Source organism: Syngnathus leptorhynchus, unplaced genomic scaffold, assembly GCF_054491065.1.
Source record: "Syngnathus leptorhynchus isolate UIUO unplaced genomic scaffold, UIUO_Slep HiC_scaffold_106, whole genome shotgun sequence".
Taxonomy (NCBI): domain Eukaryota; kingdom Metazoa; phylum Chordata; class Actinopteri; order Syngnathiformes; family Syngnathidae; genus Syngnathus; species Syngnathus leptorhynchus.
Window position 1 is genome coordinate 190,001 of NW_028232073.1, and position 15,000 is coordinate 205,000.

Here is a 15,000-nt window from a genome sequence, read left to right on the forward strand (position 1 = left end):
GTGGGATGGATGCCAAACCGGGTCGTCTCGGTCTCGCCGCAGTACGGTCGCGCCGGGGCCTGCGGGGCGGCGCGGGGAGCGCACGCTCACGCGGCGGCCGGGGCGCTAGAGTGCGACCCGCAGTGGGTAGGAACCGTCCACCCGACGTCGGACGAGCCGAGGCCGATGGGGGCCCTACCAAGGCGGGTCATGAGTGCCAGTCGGTCAGTTGGGTGAGGGGGTACTCGGAGGCCCGCCGGGAGCAGACGGGCGACCGGGGATGGGGGGCGTACGCGGGCGGGCGCCGGGAGAAGACGGCCCGTCCGGGGTCGAATCTCGGCCTGTGTTTTCGGAGCCGGCCGGGCATCACGCTCCCTCCTTGGATGGACAACATTCGTAGTTGACACTTTGTGTCATTTTATCCGAGCGGGCGGGCGCCTCGAGAGGCGGACCGTCCGGGGCGACTCTCGGCCTGTGTTTTCGGAGCCGGCCGGGCCTCACGCTCCCTCCTTGGATGGACAACATTCGTAGTTGACACTTTGTGTCATTTTATCCGAGCAGACGGGCGCCGCGAGGCGGACCGTCCGGGGCGACTCTCGGCCTGTGTTTTCGGAGCCGGCCGGGCATCACGCTCCCTCCTTGGATGGACAACATTCGTAGTTGACACTTTGTGTCATTTTATCCGAGCGGGCGGGCGCCTCGAGAGGCGGACCGTCCGGGGCGACTCTCGGCCTGTGTTTAAGGAGCCGGCCGGGCATCACGCTCCTTCCTTGGATGGACAACATTCGTAGTTGACACTTTGTGTCATTTTATCCGAGCGGGCGGGCGCCGCGAGGCGGACCGTCCGGGGCGACTCTCGGCCTGTGTTTAAGGAGCCGGCCGGGCATCACGCTCCTTCCTTGGATGGACAACATTCGCAGTTGACACTTTGTGTCATTTTATCCGAGCAGACGGGCGCCGCGAGGCGGACCGTCCGGGGCGACTCTCGGCCTGTGTTTTCGGAGCCGGCCGGGCATCACGCTCCCTCCTTGGATGGACAACATTCGTAGTTGACACTTTGTGTCATTTTATCCGAGCAGACGGGCGCCGCGAGGCGACCGTCCGGGGCGACTCTCGGCCTGTGTTTAAGGAGCCGGCCGGGCATCACGCTCCTTCCTTGGATGGACAACATTCGTAGTTGACACTTTGTGTCATTTTATCCGATCGGGCGGGCGCCGCGAGGCGGACCGTCCGGGGCGACTCTCGGCCTGTGTTTAAGGAGCCGGCCGGGCATCACGCTCCTTCCTTGGATGGACAACATTCGCAGTTGACACTTTGTGTCATTTTATCCGAGCAGACGGGCGCCGCGAGGCGGACCGTCCGGGGCGACTCTCGGCCTGTGTTTTCGGAGCCGGCCGGGCATCACGCTCCCTCCTTGGATGGACAACATTCGTAGTTGACACTTTGTGTCATTTTATCCGAGCAGACGGGCGCCGCGAGGCGGACCGTCCGGGGCGACTCTCGGCCTGTGTTTAAGGAGCCGGCCGGGCATCACGCTCCTTCCTTGGATGGACAACATTCGCAGTTGACACTTTGTGTCATTTTGTTCGGCCTGTGTTTAAGGAGGCGGCCGTCCTCCACTCGGTCCGTGTTTAAGGAGCGACACTCGCGCTCCGGTTCGGCCTGTATTTAGGGAGGCGGCCGTCCTCCGCTTGGTCTGTGTTAAGGGCGACACTCTGTCCATGTTTGAGGAGCCTGGCCCTGACGCTCCTCTCCGGCCTGTGTTTAAGGAGGCGGCCGTCCTCCCCTTGGTCCGTGTTAAGGGCGACACTCGGTCCATGTTTGAGGAGCCTGGCCCTGACGCTCCTCTCCGGCCTGTGTTTAAGGAGGCGGCCGTCCTCCCCTTGGTCCGTGTTAAGGGCGACACTCGGTCCATGTTTGAGGAGCCTGGCCCTGACGCTCCTCTCCGGCCTGTGTTTAAGGAGGCGGCCGTCCTCCCCTTGGTCTGTGTTAAGGGCGACACTCGGTCCATGTTTGAGGAGCCTGGCCCTGACGCTCCTCTCCGGCCTGTGTTTAAGGAGGCGGCCGTCCTCCCCTTGGTCCGTGTTAAGGGTGACACTCGGTCCATGTTTGAGGAGCCTGGCCCTGACGCTCCTCTCCGGCCTGTGTTTAAGGAGGCGGCCGTCCTCCCCTTGGTCCGTGTTAAGGGCGACACTCTGTCCATGTTTGAGGAGCCTGGCCCTGACGCTCCTCTCCGGCCTGTGTTTAAGGAGGCGGCCGTCCTCCCCTTGGTCTGTGTTAAGGGCGACACTCGGTCCATGTTTGAGGAGCCTGGCCCTGACGCTCCTCTCCGGCCTGTGTTTAAGGAGGCGGCCGTCCTCCCCTTGGTCTGTGTTAAGGGCGACACTCTGTCCATGTTTGAGGAGCCTGGCCCTGACGCTCCTCTCCGGCCTGTGTTTAAGGAGGCGGCCGTCCTCCCCTTGGTCTGTGTTAAGGGCGACACTCGGTCCATGTTTGAGGAGCCTGGCCCTGACGCTCCTCTCCGGCCTGTGTTTAAGGAGGCGGCCGTCCTCCCCTTGGTCTGTGTTAAGGGCGACACTCGGTCCATGTTTGAGGAGCCTGGCCCTGACGCTCCTCTCCGGCCTGTGTTTAAGGAGGCGGCCGTCCTCCCCTTGGTCTGTGTTAAGGGCGACACTCGGTCCATGTTTGAGGAGCCTGGCCCTGACGCTCCTCTCCGGCCTGTGTTTAAGGAGGCGGCCGTCCTCCACTTCCTTCCATGCACCACCACATTCGCAGTTGACACTTTGCCATTTTTTCAGAGAGGTGACACTTAGTCGTTTTTTCGAAAGTTGACACTTAGTCGTTTTTTCGAAAGTTGACACTTTGCCGTTTTTTCAGAGAGGTGACACTTAGCCGTTTTTTCGAAAGTTGACACTTAGCCGTTTTTTCGAAAGTTGACACTTAGCCGTTTTTTCGAAAGTTGACACTTAGTCACTTTTTCGCCACAGTGACACCTCCAGCGCGTGCCACGGCGCTTTTCAGGTCTTCTATCCGACCTTGTGCTGTCGAGGACGGCGTGTCCGACGCCGTGGGGAGACCAGCACCATCTCCTCCATATTCGTAAACGGGGTGCTTTGGAAAACGGGGGGAAAGTCGATGAGTACACTGACTACTGGGACCATTTCATTGTACTCTGGCGCACCTGAAGACCAAAAAAGGTACTGCACCTTAGCCCGGGTACCTCACCCCCTGGTACCTCGAGGAGAACTTAGAAAAATTTCGACAAATTTTTGGTGAGCTCCAGGGAGAGAGGCTGATTTTTCGCTTTTTGAGGCCGACCGCCGAACCGGCGCGGGGCGGACTCACAAGCCCCGCAGAGCCGTGGGCACTTAGTCGTTTTTTCAGAGAGGCGACACTTAGTCGTTTTTTCAGAGGCGACACTTAGTCGTTTTTTCGAAAGTTGACACTTAGCCGTTTTTTCGAAAGTCGACACTTAGCCGTTTTTTTGGAAAGTTGACACTTAGTCGTTTTTTCGAAAGTTGACACTTAGTCGTTTTTTCGCCACAATTGGCTCTGAGCTCCAGGGGGAGAGCCTGGTTTTGCCTTATTTCAGGCCGGCTGGGGAACCGGCGCGGGTCGGATGCACGAGCCCGGCAGAGCCGTGGGCACTTAGAAAATTTTCGCCGATTAAGCTGGGACCTCCAGGCGGAGACCGGCATTCCTCGTCCTCGGGGTTCGACCCAGGAACCGGCGCTGGGCAGACGCCGTAGCCACGCAGAGCCGTGGGCACTTAGAAAATATTCGCCAAGTTGGCTCTGAGCTCCAGGCGGAGAGGCTGGTTTTGCCTTATATCAGGCCGGCTGGGGAACCGGCGCGGGTCGGATGCACGAGCCCGCAGAGCCGTGGGCACTTTGCCATTTTCTCAGAGTCGACACTTAGTCGTTTTTTCAGAGAGGCGACACTCTGTCGTTTTTTCGAAAGTTGACACTTTGCCGTTTTTTCAGAGAGGCGACACTTAGCCGTTTTTTCGAAAGTTGACACTTAGCCGTTTTTTCGAAAGTCGACACTTAGCCGTTTTTTCAGAGATGTGACACTTTGCCGTTTTTTCGAAAGTCGACACTTAGCCGTTTTTTGAGAGATGTGACACTTAGAAACTTTTTGCCAAGTTGGCTGTGAGCTCCAGGAGGAGACCGTTATTTTTCGTCATTCGAGGCCGACTGCGGAACCGGCGCTGGGCGGACGCCAAAGCTCGGCAGGGCCGTGGGCACTTAGAAACTTTTTGCCAAGTTGGCTGTGAGCTCCAGGAGGAGACCGTTATTTTTCGTCATTCGAGGCCGACTGCGGAACCGGCGCTGGGCGGACGCCAAAGCTCGGCAGGGCCGTGGGCACTTAGAAACTTTTTGCCAAGTTGGCTGTGAGCTCCAGGAGGAGACCGTTATTTTTCGTCATTCGAGGCCGACTGCGGAACCGGCGCTGGGCGGACGCCAAAGCTCGGCAGGGCCGTGGGCACTTAGAAACTTTTTGCCAAGTTGGCTGTGAGCTCCAGGAGGAGACCGTTATTTTTCGTCATTCGAGGCCGACTGCGGAACCGGCGCTGGGCGGACGCCAAAGCTCGGCAGGGCCGTGGGCACTTAGAAACTTTTTGCCAAGTTGGCTGTGAGCTCCAGGAGGAGACCGTTATTTTTCGTCATTCGAGGCCGACTGCGGAACCGGCGCTGGGCGGACGCCAAAGCTCGGCAGGGCCGTGGGCACTTAGAAACTTTTTGCCAAGTTGGCTGTGAGCTCCAGGAGGAGACCGTTATTTTTCGTCATTCGAGGCCGACTGCGGAACCGGCGCTGGGCGGACGCCAAAGCTCGGCAGGGCCGTGGGCACTTAGAAACTTTTTGCCAAGTTGGCTGTGAGCTCCAGGAGGAGACCGTTATTTTTCGTCATTCGAGGCCGACTGCGGAACCGGCGCTGGGCGGACGCCAAAGCTCGGCAGGGCCGTGGGCACTTAGAAACTTTTTGCCAAGTTGGCTGTGAGCTCCAGGAGGAGACCGTTATTTTTCGTCATTCGAGGCCGACTGCGGAACCGGCGCTGGGCGGACGCCAAAGCTCGGCAGGGCCGTGGGCACTTAGAAACTTTTTGCCAAGTTGGCTGTGAGCTCCAGGAGGAGACCGTTATTTTTCGTCATTCGAGGCCGACTGCGGAACCGGCGCTGAGCGGACGCCAAAGCTCGGCAGGGCCGTGGGCACTTAGAAACTTTTTGCCAAGTTGGCTGTGAGCTCCAGGAGGAGACCGTTATTTTTCGTCATTCGAGGCCGACTGCGGAACCGGCGCTGGGCGGACGCCAAAGCTCGGCAGGGCCGTGGGCACTTAGAAACTTTTTGCCAAGTTGGCTGTGAGCTCCAGGAGGAGACCGTTATTTTTCGTCATTCGAGGCCGACTGCGGAACCGGCGCTGAGCGGACGCCAAAGCTCGGCAGGGCCGTGGGCACTTAGAAACTTTTTGCCAAGTTGGCTGTGAGCTCCAGGAGGAGACCGTTATTTTTCGTCATTCGAGGCCGACTGCGGAACCGGCGCTGGGCGGACGCCAAAGCTCGGCAGGGCCGTGGGCACTTAGAAACTTTTTGCCAAGTTGGCTGTGAGCTCCAGGAGGAGACCGTCATTTTTCGTCATTCGAGGCCGACTGCGGCACCGGCGCTGAGCGGACGCCAAAGCTCGGCAGGGCCGTGGGCACTTTGCCACTTTTTCGCCACAATTGGCTGTGAGCTCCAGGAGGAGACCGTTATTTTTCGTCATTCTAGGCCGGTTGCAGAACCGGCGCGGCTCGGATGCACGAGCCCGCAGAGCCGTGGGCACTTAGAAAAATTTCAGAGAGGCGACACTTTGCCATTTTTTCAGAGAGGTGACACTTAGTCGTTTTTTCGAAAGTTGACACTTAGCCGTTTTTTCGAAAGTTGACACTTAGTCGTTTTTTCGAAAGTTGACACTTAGTCGTTTTTTCGCCAAAGTGCCCACCTCCAGCGCGTGCCACGGCGCTTTCCAGGTCTTCTATCCGACCTTGTGCTGTCGAGGACGGCGTGTCCGACGCCGTGGGGAGACCAGCACCATCTCCTCCATACTCGTAAACGAGGTGCTTTGGAAAACGGGGGGAAAGTCGATGAGTACACTGACTACTGGGACCATTTCATTGTACTCTGGCGCACCTGAAGACCAAAAAAGGTACTGCACCTTAGCCCGGGTACCTCACCCCCTGGTACCTCGAGGTGAGCTCCAGGGAGAGAGGCTGATTTTTTGCTTTTTGAGGCCGACCACCGAACCGGCGCGGGGCGGACTCACAAGCCCCGCAGAGCCGTGGGCACTTAGTCGTTTTTTCGAAAGTTGACACTTAGTCGTTTTTTCGCCGATTTTGCTGGGACCTCCAGGCGAGGACCGGCGTTTTTCGTCTTCCGGGTCCGACCCGGGAACCAGCGCCGAGCGGACACATTCGCTCGCTAGTGCCGTTGGCACTTAGAAAATTTTTCGTTTGTCATGAGCTCCGGGCGGAGACCGGCGTTTTTCGTCTTCCGGGTCCGACCCGGGAACCAGCGCCGAGCGGACACATTCGCTCGCAAGTGCCGTTGGCACTTAGAAAATTTTTCGTTTGTCATGAGCTCCGGGCGGAGAGCGGCGTTTTTCGTCTTCCGGGTTCGACCCGGGAACCAGCGCCGAGCGGACACATTCGCTCGCTAGTGCCGTTGGCACTTAGAAAATTTTTCGTTTGTCATGAGCTCCGGGCGGAGACCGGCGTTTTTTGTCTTCCGGGTTCGACCCGGGAACCAGCGCCGAGCGGACACATTCGCTCGCTAGTGCCGTTGGCACTTAGAAAATTTTTCGTTTGTCATGAGCTCCGGGCGGAGAGCGGCGTTTTTCGTCTTCCGGGTTCGACCCGGGAACCAGCGCCGAGCGGACACATTCGCTCGCTAGTGCCGTTGGCACTTAGAAAATTTTTCGTTTGTCATGAGCTCCGGGCGGAGAGCGGCGTTTTTCGTCTTCCGGGTTCGACCCGGGAACCAGCGCCGAGCGGACACATTCGCTCGCTAGTGCCGTTGGCACTTAGAAAATTTTTCGTTTGTCATGAGCTCCGGGCGGAGAGCGGCGTTTTTCGTCTTCCGGGTTCGACCCGGGAACCAGCGCCGAGCGGACACATTCGCTCGCTAGTGCCGTTGGCACTTAGAAAATTTTTCGTTTGTCATGAGCTCCGGGCGGAGAGCGGCGTTTTTCGTCTTCCGGGTTCGACCCGGGAACCAGCGCCGAGCGGACACATTCGCTCGCTAGTGCCGTTGGCACTTAGAAAATTTTTCGTTTGTCATGAGCTCCGGGCGGAGACCGGCATTTTTCGTCATTCGAGGCCGACGGGGGAACCAGCCGGAGCGGACACGTTTGCTCGGAAGAGCCGTTGGCACTTAGAAAAAATTCCGTGTCTCGTGAGCTCCAGGGGGGACAGGCTGGTTTTATTCATCCGTAGCCGACATGGGAACCAGCGCGGAGCGGATTGGTGTTGCGCTGCCATATACCTCATCTCTCTCAAGAGTCCCCCCCTTATACGTGCCGATGGTGTTTTGGAAAACGGGGGGTAACTGGATGAGTACACTGACTAGTGGGACCAAGTACACTAATAGCCCCTGGTACCTAAAATGGAAGTATAGAGGCCGACTTTCGGGCAAGATCACGCCGGGTTAGGCTTCCAGGACCTCGGCTAAGCAATTTTAACGGGTTGCCCGGTTCTTTTTTGAACCAGCCCGGTTCTTTTTTTTTATCCAGCCCGGTTCTTTTTACACTTCCAGCTGGAGCTCGGGAGCGGCTTTTTGCACAAGATCACGCCGTGTTAGGCTTCCAGGACCTCAGCTAAGCAATTTTAACGGGTCGCCCGGTTCTTTTTTGATCCAGCCCGGTTCTTTTTTTTATCCAGCCTGGTTCTTTTTACACTTCCAGCTGGAGCTCGGGAGCGGCTTTTTGCACAAGAACACGCCGTGTTAGGCTTCCAGGACCTCGGCTAAGCAATTTTAACGGGTCGCCCGGTTCTTTTTTGATCCAGCCCGGTTCTTTTTTTTATCCAGCCTGGTTCTTTTTACACTTCCAGCTGGAGCTCGGGAGCGGCTTTTTGCACAAGAACACGCCGTGTTAGGCTTCCAGGACCTCGGCTAAGCAATTTTAACGGGTCGCCCGGTTCTTTTTTGATCCAGCCCGGTTCTTTTTTTTATCCAGCCTGGTTCTTTTTACACTTCCAGCTGGAGCTCGGGAGCGGCTTTTTGCACAAGATCACGCCGTGTTAGGCTTCCAGGACCTCGGCTAAGCAATTTTAACGGGTCGCCCGGTTCTTTTTTTTTATCCAGCCCGGTTCTTTTTTTATCCAGCCCGGTTCTTTTTACACTTCCAGCTGGAGCTCGGGAGCGGCTTTTTGCACAAGATCACGCCGTGTTAGGCTTCCAGGACCTCGGCTAAGCAATTTTAACGGGTTGCCCGGTTCTTTTTTGAACCAGCCCGGTTCTTTTTTTTATCCAGCCTGGTTCTTTTTACACTTCCAGCTGGAGCTCGGGAGCGGCTTTTTGCACAAGAACACGCCGTGTTAGGCTTCCAGGACCTCGGCTAAGCAATTTTAACGGGTCGCCCGGTTCTTTTTTGATCCAGCCCGGTTCTTTTTTTTATCCAGCCTGGTTCTTTTTACACTTCCAGCTGGAGCTCGGGAGCGGCTTTTTGCACAAGAACACGCCGTGTTAGGCTTCCAGGACCTCGGCTAAGCAATTTTAACGGGTTGCCCGGTTCTTTTTTGAACCAGCCCGGTTCTTTTTTTTATCCAGCCTGGTTCTTTTTACACTTCCAGCTGGAGCTCGGGAGCGGCTTTTTGCACAAGAACACGCCGTGTTAGGCTTCCAGGACCTCGGCTAAGCAATTTTAACGGGTCGCCCGGTTCTTTTTTGATCCAGCCCGGTTCTTTTTTTTATCCAGCCTGGTTCTTTTTACACTTCCAGCTGGAGCTCGGGAGCGGCTTTTTGCACAAGATCACGCCGTGTTAGGCTTCCAGGACCTCGGCTAAGCAATTTTAACGGGTCGCCCGGTTCTTTTTTTTATCCAGCCCGGTTCTTTTTTTATCCAGCCCGGTTCTTTTTACACTTCCAGCTGGAGCTCGGGAGCGGCTTTTTGCACAAGATCACGCCGTGTTAGGCTTCCAGGACCTCGGCTAAGCAATTTTAACGGGTCGCCCGGTTCTTTTTTGATCCAGCCCGGTTCTTTTTTTTATCCAGCCTGGTTCTTTTTACACTTCCAGCTGGAGCTCGGGAGCGGCTTTTTGCACAAGAACACGCCGTGTTAGGCTTCCAGGACCTCGGCTAAGCAATTTTAACGGGTCGCCCGGTTCTTTTTTTTATCCAGCCCGGTTCTTTTTTTATCCAGCCCGGTTCTTTTTACACTTCCAGCTGGAGCTCGGGAGCGGCTTTTTGCACAAGATCACGCCGTGTTAGGCTTCCAGGACCTCGGCTAAGCAATTTTAACGGGTCGCCCGGTTCTTTTTTGATCCAGCCCGGTTCTTTTTTTTATCCAGCCCGGTTCTTTTTACACTTCCAGCTGGAGCTTGGGAGCGGCTTTTTGCACAAGAACACGCCGTGTTAGGCTTCCAGGACCTCGGCTAAGCAATTTTAACGGGTCGCCCGGTTCTTTTTTGATCCAGCCCGGTTCTTTTTTTATCCAGCCCGGTTCTTTTTACACTTCCAGCTGGAGCTCGGGAGCGGCTTTTTGCACAAGATCACGCCGTGTTAGGCTTCCAGGACCTCGGCTAAGCAATTTTAACGGGTCGCCCGGTTCTTTTTTGATCCAGCCCGGTTCTTTTTTTTATCCAGCCCGGTTCTTTTTACACTTCCAGCTGGAGCTCGGGAGCGGTTTTTTGCACAAGAACACGCCGTGTTAGGCTTCCAGGACCTCGGCTAAGCAATTTTAACGGGTCGCCCGGTTCTTTTTTGATCCAGCCCGGTTCTTTTTTTTATCCAGCCCGGTTCTTTTCACACTTCCAGCTGGAGCTCGGCAGCGGCTATTTGCACAAGATCACGCCGGGTTAGGCTTCCAGGACCTCGGCTAAGCACTTCTAACGGGTCGCCCGGTTCTTTTTTTGAACCAGCCCGGTTCTTTTTACACTTCCAGCTGGAGCTCAGCAGCGGCTTTTTGCACAAGATCACGCCGGGTTAGGGTTCCAGGACCTCGGCTAAGCAATTTTAACGGGCCGCCCGGTTCTTTTTTTGATCCAGCCCGGTTCTTTTTACACTTCCAGCTGGAGCTCAGCAGCGGCTTTTTGCACAAGATCACGCCGGGTTAGGCTTCCAGGACCTCGCCTAAGCACTTCTAACGGGCCCTGGTCCACCCCTGCCAGCGCATTTCAAAACTTGGCATTAATTTCGACCTAAGAGACGAAGTCTGATTTTTTTCTACCACTTGGGCGGCCTTTTTGCACCCAGAACACCCGCACCGGCACCATAAATTCGAAGGGTGCCGAGTGCGTCGGCGCAGATTCTGCGACGGAGTGACACTTCCCTCTTGTGGACATTCGGCGGTAGGTGAAATGCGCACTCGGTCTTCTCTTTTCTTTTCCTTCCAGTGAAACTTTGGCAACATTCTGCGAGCTGCTGGCTTCCAGAACCTCGGCCAAGCAGGTGGAGGATTTTTTTCCACTTCCAGCTGGAGGTGAGGAGGGACTTTTTGGGCAAGATCACGCCGACTTAGCAAGCAAGGTGGAAGTGCCAGCATGCTCCGTGGCTGGAAGTGTGGATGTGCCAGCACCCTCCCTGCCTATGGAAGTGTGGAGCTCCAGCACCCTCCCTGCCTATGGAAGTGTGGAGCTCCAGCACCCTCCCTGCCTATGGAAGTGTGGAGCTCCAGCACCCTCCCTGCCTATGGAAGTGTGGAGCTCCAGCACCCTCCCTGCCTATGGAAGTGTGGAGCTCCAGCACCCTCCCTGCCTATGGAAGTGTGGAGCTCCAGCACCCTCCCTGCCTATGGAAGAGCCACCTCCGCGGGCATGCTGCTCAACCACGCCGGCCCAGAGTTCCAGCCGCTCGGCTACACTCTCTCACAAGCCCCGCCTGGAGCTCCCCAGCCCACCCCTGGTACCTCAATTACCGAGGCCAGCCGCTCGACCAGGCCGGCCCAGAGTTCCAGCCGCTCGGCTTCACTCTCTCACAAGCCCCGCCTGGAGCTCCCCAGCCCGCCCCTGGTACCTCAACTACCGAGGCCAGCCGCTCGACCAGGCCGGCCGAGAGTTCCAGCCGCTCGGCTTCACTCTCTCACAAGACCCGCCTGGAGCTCCCCGCCCCACCCCTGGTACCTCAACTACCGAGGCCAGCCGCTCGACCACGCCGGCGCAGAGTTCCAGCCGCTCGGATAAGCTCTGTCACTCACCCGCCGCGCAGCCACCGGTAACGGGGAAATGTCGCCGCCTGGCGGACACGCCGTTGTAAATGAATGGGCTTTCGCACTTAGTGCAATTTTCGCCAACTCTCTGACTGGAGCTATGGAAGTATGGAGCTATGGAGCCACCAGCCACCCAGGCTGGAGCTATGGAGCCATGGAGCTCTGGTGCTATGGAGCTCTGGAGGTATGGAGCTATGGAGCTATGGAGCTATGGAGCTATGGAGCCCTGGAGCTCTGGAGGTATGGAGCTATGGTGCTATGGAGCTCTGAAGCCATGGAGCTCTGGTGCTATGGAGCTCTGGAGCTCTGGAGGTATGGAGCTCTGGAGGTATGGAGCTATGGAGCCCTGGAGCCCTGGAGCTATGGAGCCCTGGAGCTATGGAGCCCTGGAGCCCTGGAGCTATGGAGCCCTGGAGCTATGGAGCTATGGAGCCCTGGAGCTATGGAGCTATGGAGCTCTGGTGCTATGGAGCTATGGAGCTCTGGTGCTATGGAGCTATGGAGCTCTGGTGCTATGGAGCTATGGAGCTCTGGTGCTATGGAGCTATGGAGCTCTGGTGCTATGGAGCTATGGAGCTCTGGTGCTATGGAGCTATGGAGCTCTGGTGCTATGGAGCTATGGAGCTCTGGTGCTATGGAGCTATGGAGCTCTGGTGCTATGGAGCTATGGAGCTATGGAGCTCTGGTGCTATGGAGCTATGGAGCTCTGGTGCTATGGAGCTATGGAGCTCTGGTGCTATGGAGCTATGGAGCTCTGGTGCTATGGAGCTCTGGTGCTATGGAGCTATGGAGCTCTGGTGCTATGGAGCTCTGGAGCTCTGGAGGTATGGAGCTATGGAGCCACCAGCCAGCACCCTCCGTGGCTGGATCAATGGAAGTGTTTTAGGTACCAGGCAGCCAAAGGGCCGAGGCCTCACGCTCGACCACGCCGGCGCAGAGTTCCAGCCGCTCGGATAAGCTCTGTCACTCACCCGCCGCGCAGCCACCGGTAACGGGGAAATGTCGCCGCCTTGTGGACACGCCGTTGTAAATGAATGGGCTTTCGCACTTAGTGCAATTTTAGCCAACTCTCTGACTGGAGCTATGGAAGTATGGAGCTATGGAGCCACCAGCCACCCAGGCTGGAGCTATGGAGCTATGGAGCTCTGGTGCTATGGAGCTATGGAGCTCTGGTGCTATGGAGCTATGGAGCTCTGGTGCTATGGAGCTATGGAGCTCTGGTGCTATGGAGCTATGGAGCTCTGGTGCTATGGAGCTATGGAGCTCTGGTGCTATGGAGCTATGGAGCTCTGGTGCTATGGAGCTATGGAGCTCTGGTGCTATGGAGCTATGGAGCTCTGGTGCTATGGAGCTATGGAGCTCTGGTGCTATGGAGCTATGGAGCTCTGGTGCTATGGAGCTCTGGTGCTATGGAGCTATGGAGCTCTGGTGCTATGGAGCTCTGGAGCTCTGGAGGTATGGAGCTATGGAGCCACCAGCCAGCACCCTCCGTGGCTGGATCAATGGAAGTGTTTTAGGTACCAGGCAGCCAAAGGGCCGAGGCCTCACGCTCGACCACGCCGGCGCAGAGTTCCAGCCGCTCGGATAAGCTCTGTCACTCACCCGCCGCGCAGCCACCGGTAACGGGGAAATGTCGCCGCCTTGTGGACACGCCGTTGTAAATGAATGGGCTTTCGCACTTAGTGCAATTTTCGCCAACTCTCTGACTGGAGCTATGGAAGTATGGAGCTATGGAGCCACCAGCCACCCAGGCTGGAGCTATGGAGCTCTGGAGCTATGGAGCTCTGGTGCTATGGAAGTATGGAGCTCTGGAGCTATGGAAGTATGGCGCTATGGAGCTATGGAGCTCTGGAGGTATGGAGCTATGGAGCCCTGGAGCCCTGGAGCTATGGAGCCCTGGAGCCCTGGAGCTATGGAGCCCTGGAGCTATGGAGCTATGGAGCTATGGAGCCCTGGAGCTATGGAGCCCTGGAGCTATGGAGCTATGGAGCTCTGGTGCTATGGAGCTATGGAGCTCTGGTGCTATGGAGCTATGGAGCTCTGGTGCTATGGAGCTCTGGTGCTATGGAGCTATGGAGCTATGGAGCTCTGGTGCTATGGAGCTATGGAGCTCTGGTGCTATGGAGCTATGGAGCTCTGGTGCTATGGAGCTATGGAGCTCTGGTGCTATGGAGCTATGGAGCTCTGGTGCTATGGAGCTATGGAGCTCTGGAGGTATGGAGCTATGGAGGTATGGAGCCACCAGCCAGCACCCTCCGAGGCTGGATCAATGGAAGTGTTTTAGGTACCAGGCAGCCAAAGGGCCGAGGCCTCACGCTCGACCACGCCGGCGCAGAGTTCCAGCCGCTCGGATAAGCTCTGTCACTCACCCGCCGCGCAGCCACCGGTAACGGGGAAATGTCGCCGCCTTGTGGACACGCCGTTGTAAATGAATGGGCTTTCGCACTTAGTGCAATTTTAGCCAACTCTCTGACTGGAGCTATGGAAGTATGGAGCTATGGAGCCACCAGCCACCCAGGCTGGAGCTATGGAGCTATGGAGCTCTGGTGCTATGGAGCTATGGAGCTCTGGTGCTATGGAGCTATGGAGCTCTGGTGCTATGGAGCTATGGAGCTCTGGTGCTATGGAGCTATGGAGCTCTGGAGGTATGGAGCTATGGAGCCCTGGAGCCCTGGAGCCCTGGAGCTATGGAGCCCTGGAGCCCTGGAGCTATGGAGCCCTGGAGCTATGGAGCTATGGAGCCCTGGAGCTATGGAGCCCTGGAGCTATGGAGCTATGGAGCTCTGGTGCTATGGAGCTATGGAGCTCTGGTGCTATGGAGCTATGGAGCTCTGGTGCTATGGAGCTATGGAGCTCTGGTGCTATGGAGCTATGGAGCTCTGGTGCTATGGAGCTATGGAGCTCTGGTGCTATGGAGCTATGGAGCTATGGAGCCACCAGCCAGCACCCTCCGTGGCTGGATCAATGGAAGTGTTTTAGGTACCAGGCAGCCAAAGGGCCGGGGCCTCACGCTCGACCACGCCGGCGCAGAGTTCCAGCCGCTCGGATAAGCTCTGTCACTCACCCGCCGCGCAGCCACCGGTAACGGGGAAATGTCGCCGCCTGGCGGACACGCCCTTGTAAATGAATGGGCTTTCGCACTTAGTGCAATTTTCGCCAACTCTCTGACTGGAGCTATGGAAGTATGGAGCTATGGAGCCACCAGCCACCCAGGCTGGAGCTATGGAGCTCTGGTGCTATGGAGCTCTGGTGCTATGGAGCTATGGAGCTCTGGTGCTATGGAGCTATGGAGCTCTGGTGCTATGGAGCTATGGAGCTCTGGTGCTATGGAGCTCTGGTGCTATGGAGCTATGGAGCTCTGGTGCTATGGAGCTATGGAGCTCTGGTGCTATGGAGCTATGGAGCTATGGAGCCACCAGCCAGCACCCTCCGTGGCTGGATCAATGGAAGTGTTTTAGGTACCAGGCAGCCAAAGGGCCGGGGCCTCACGCTCGACCACGCCGGCGCAGAGTTCCAGCCGCTCGGATAAGCTCTGTCACTCACCCGCCGCGCAGCCACCGGTAACGGGGAAATGTCGCCGCCTGGCGGACACGCCCTTGTAAATGAATGGGCTTTCGCACTTA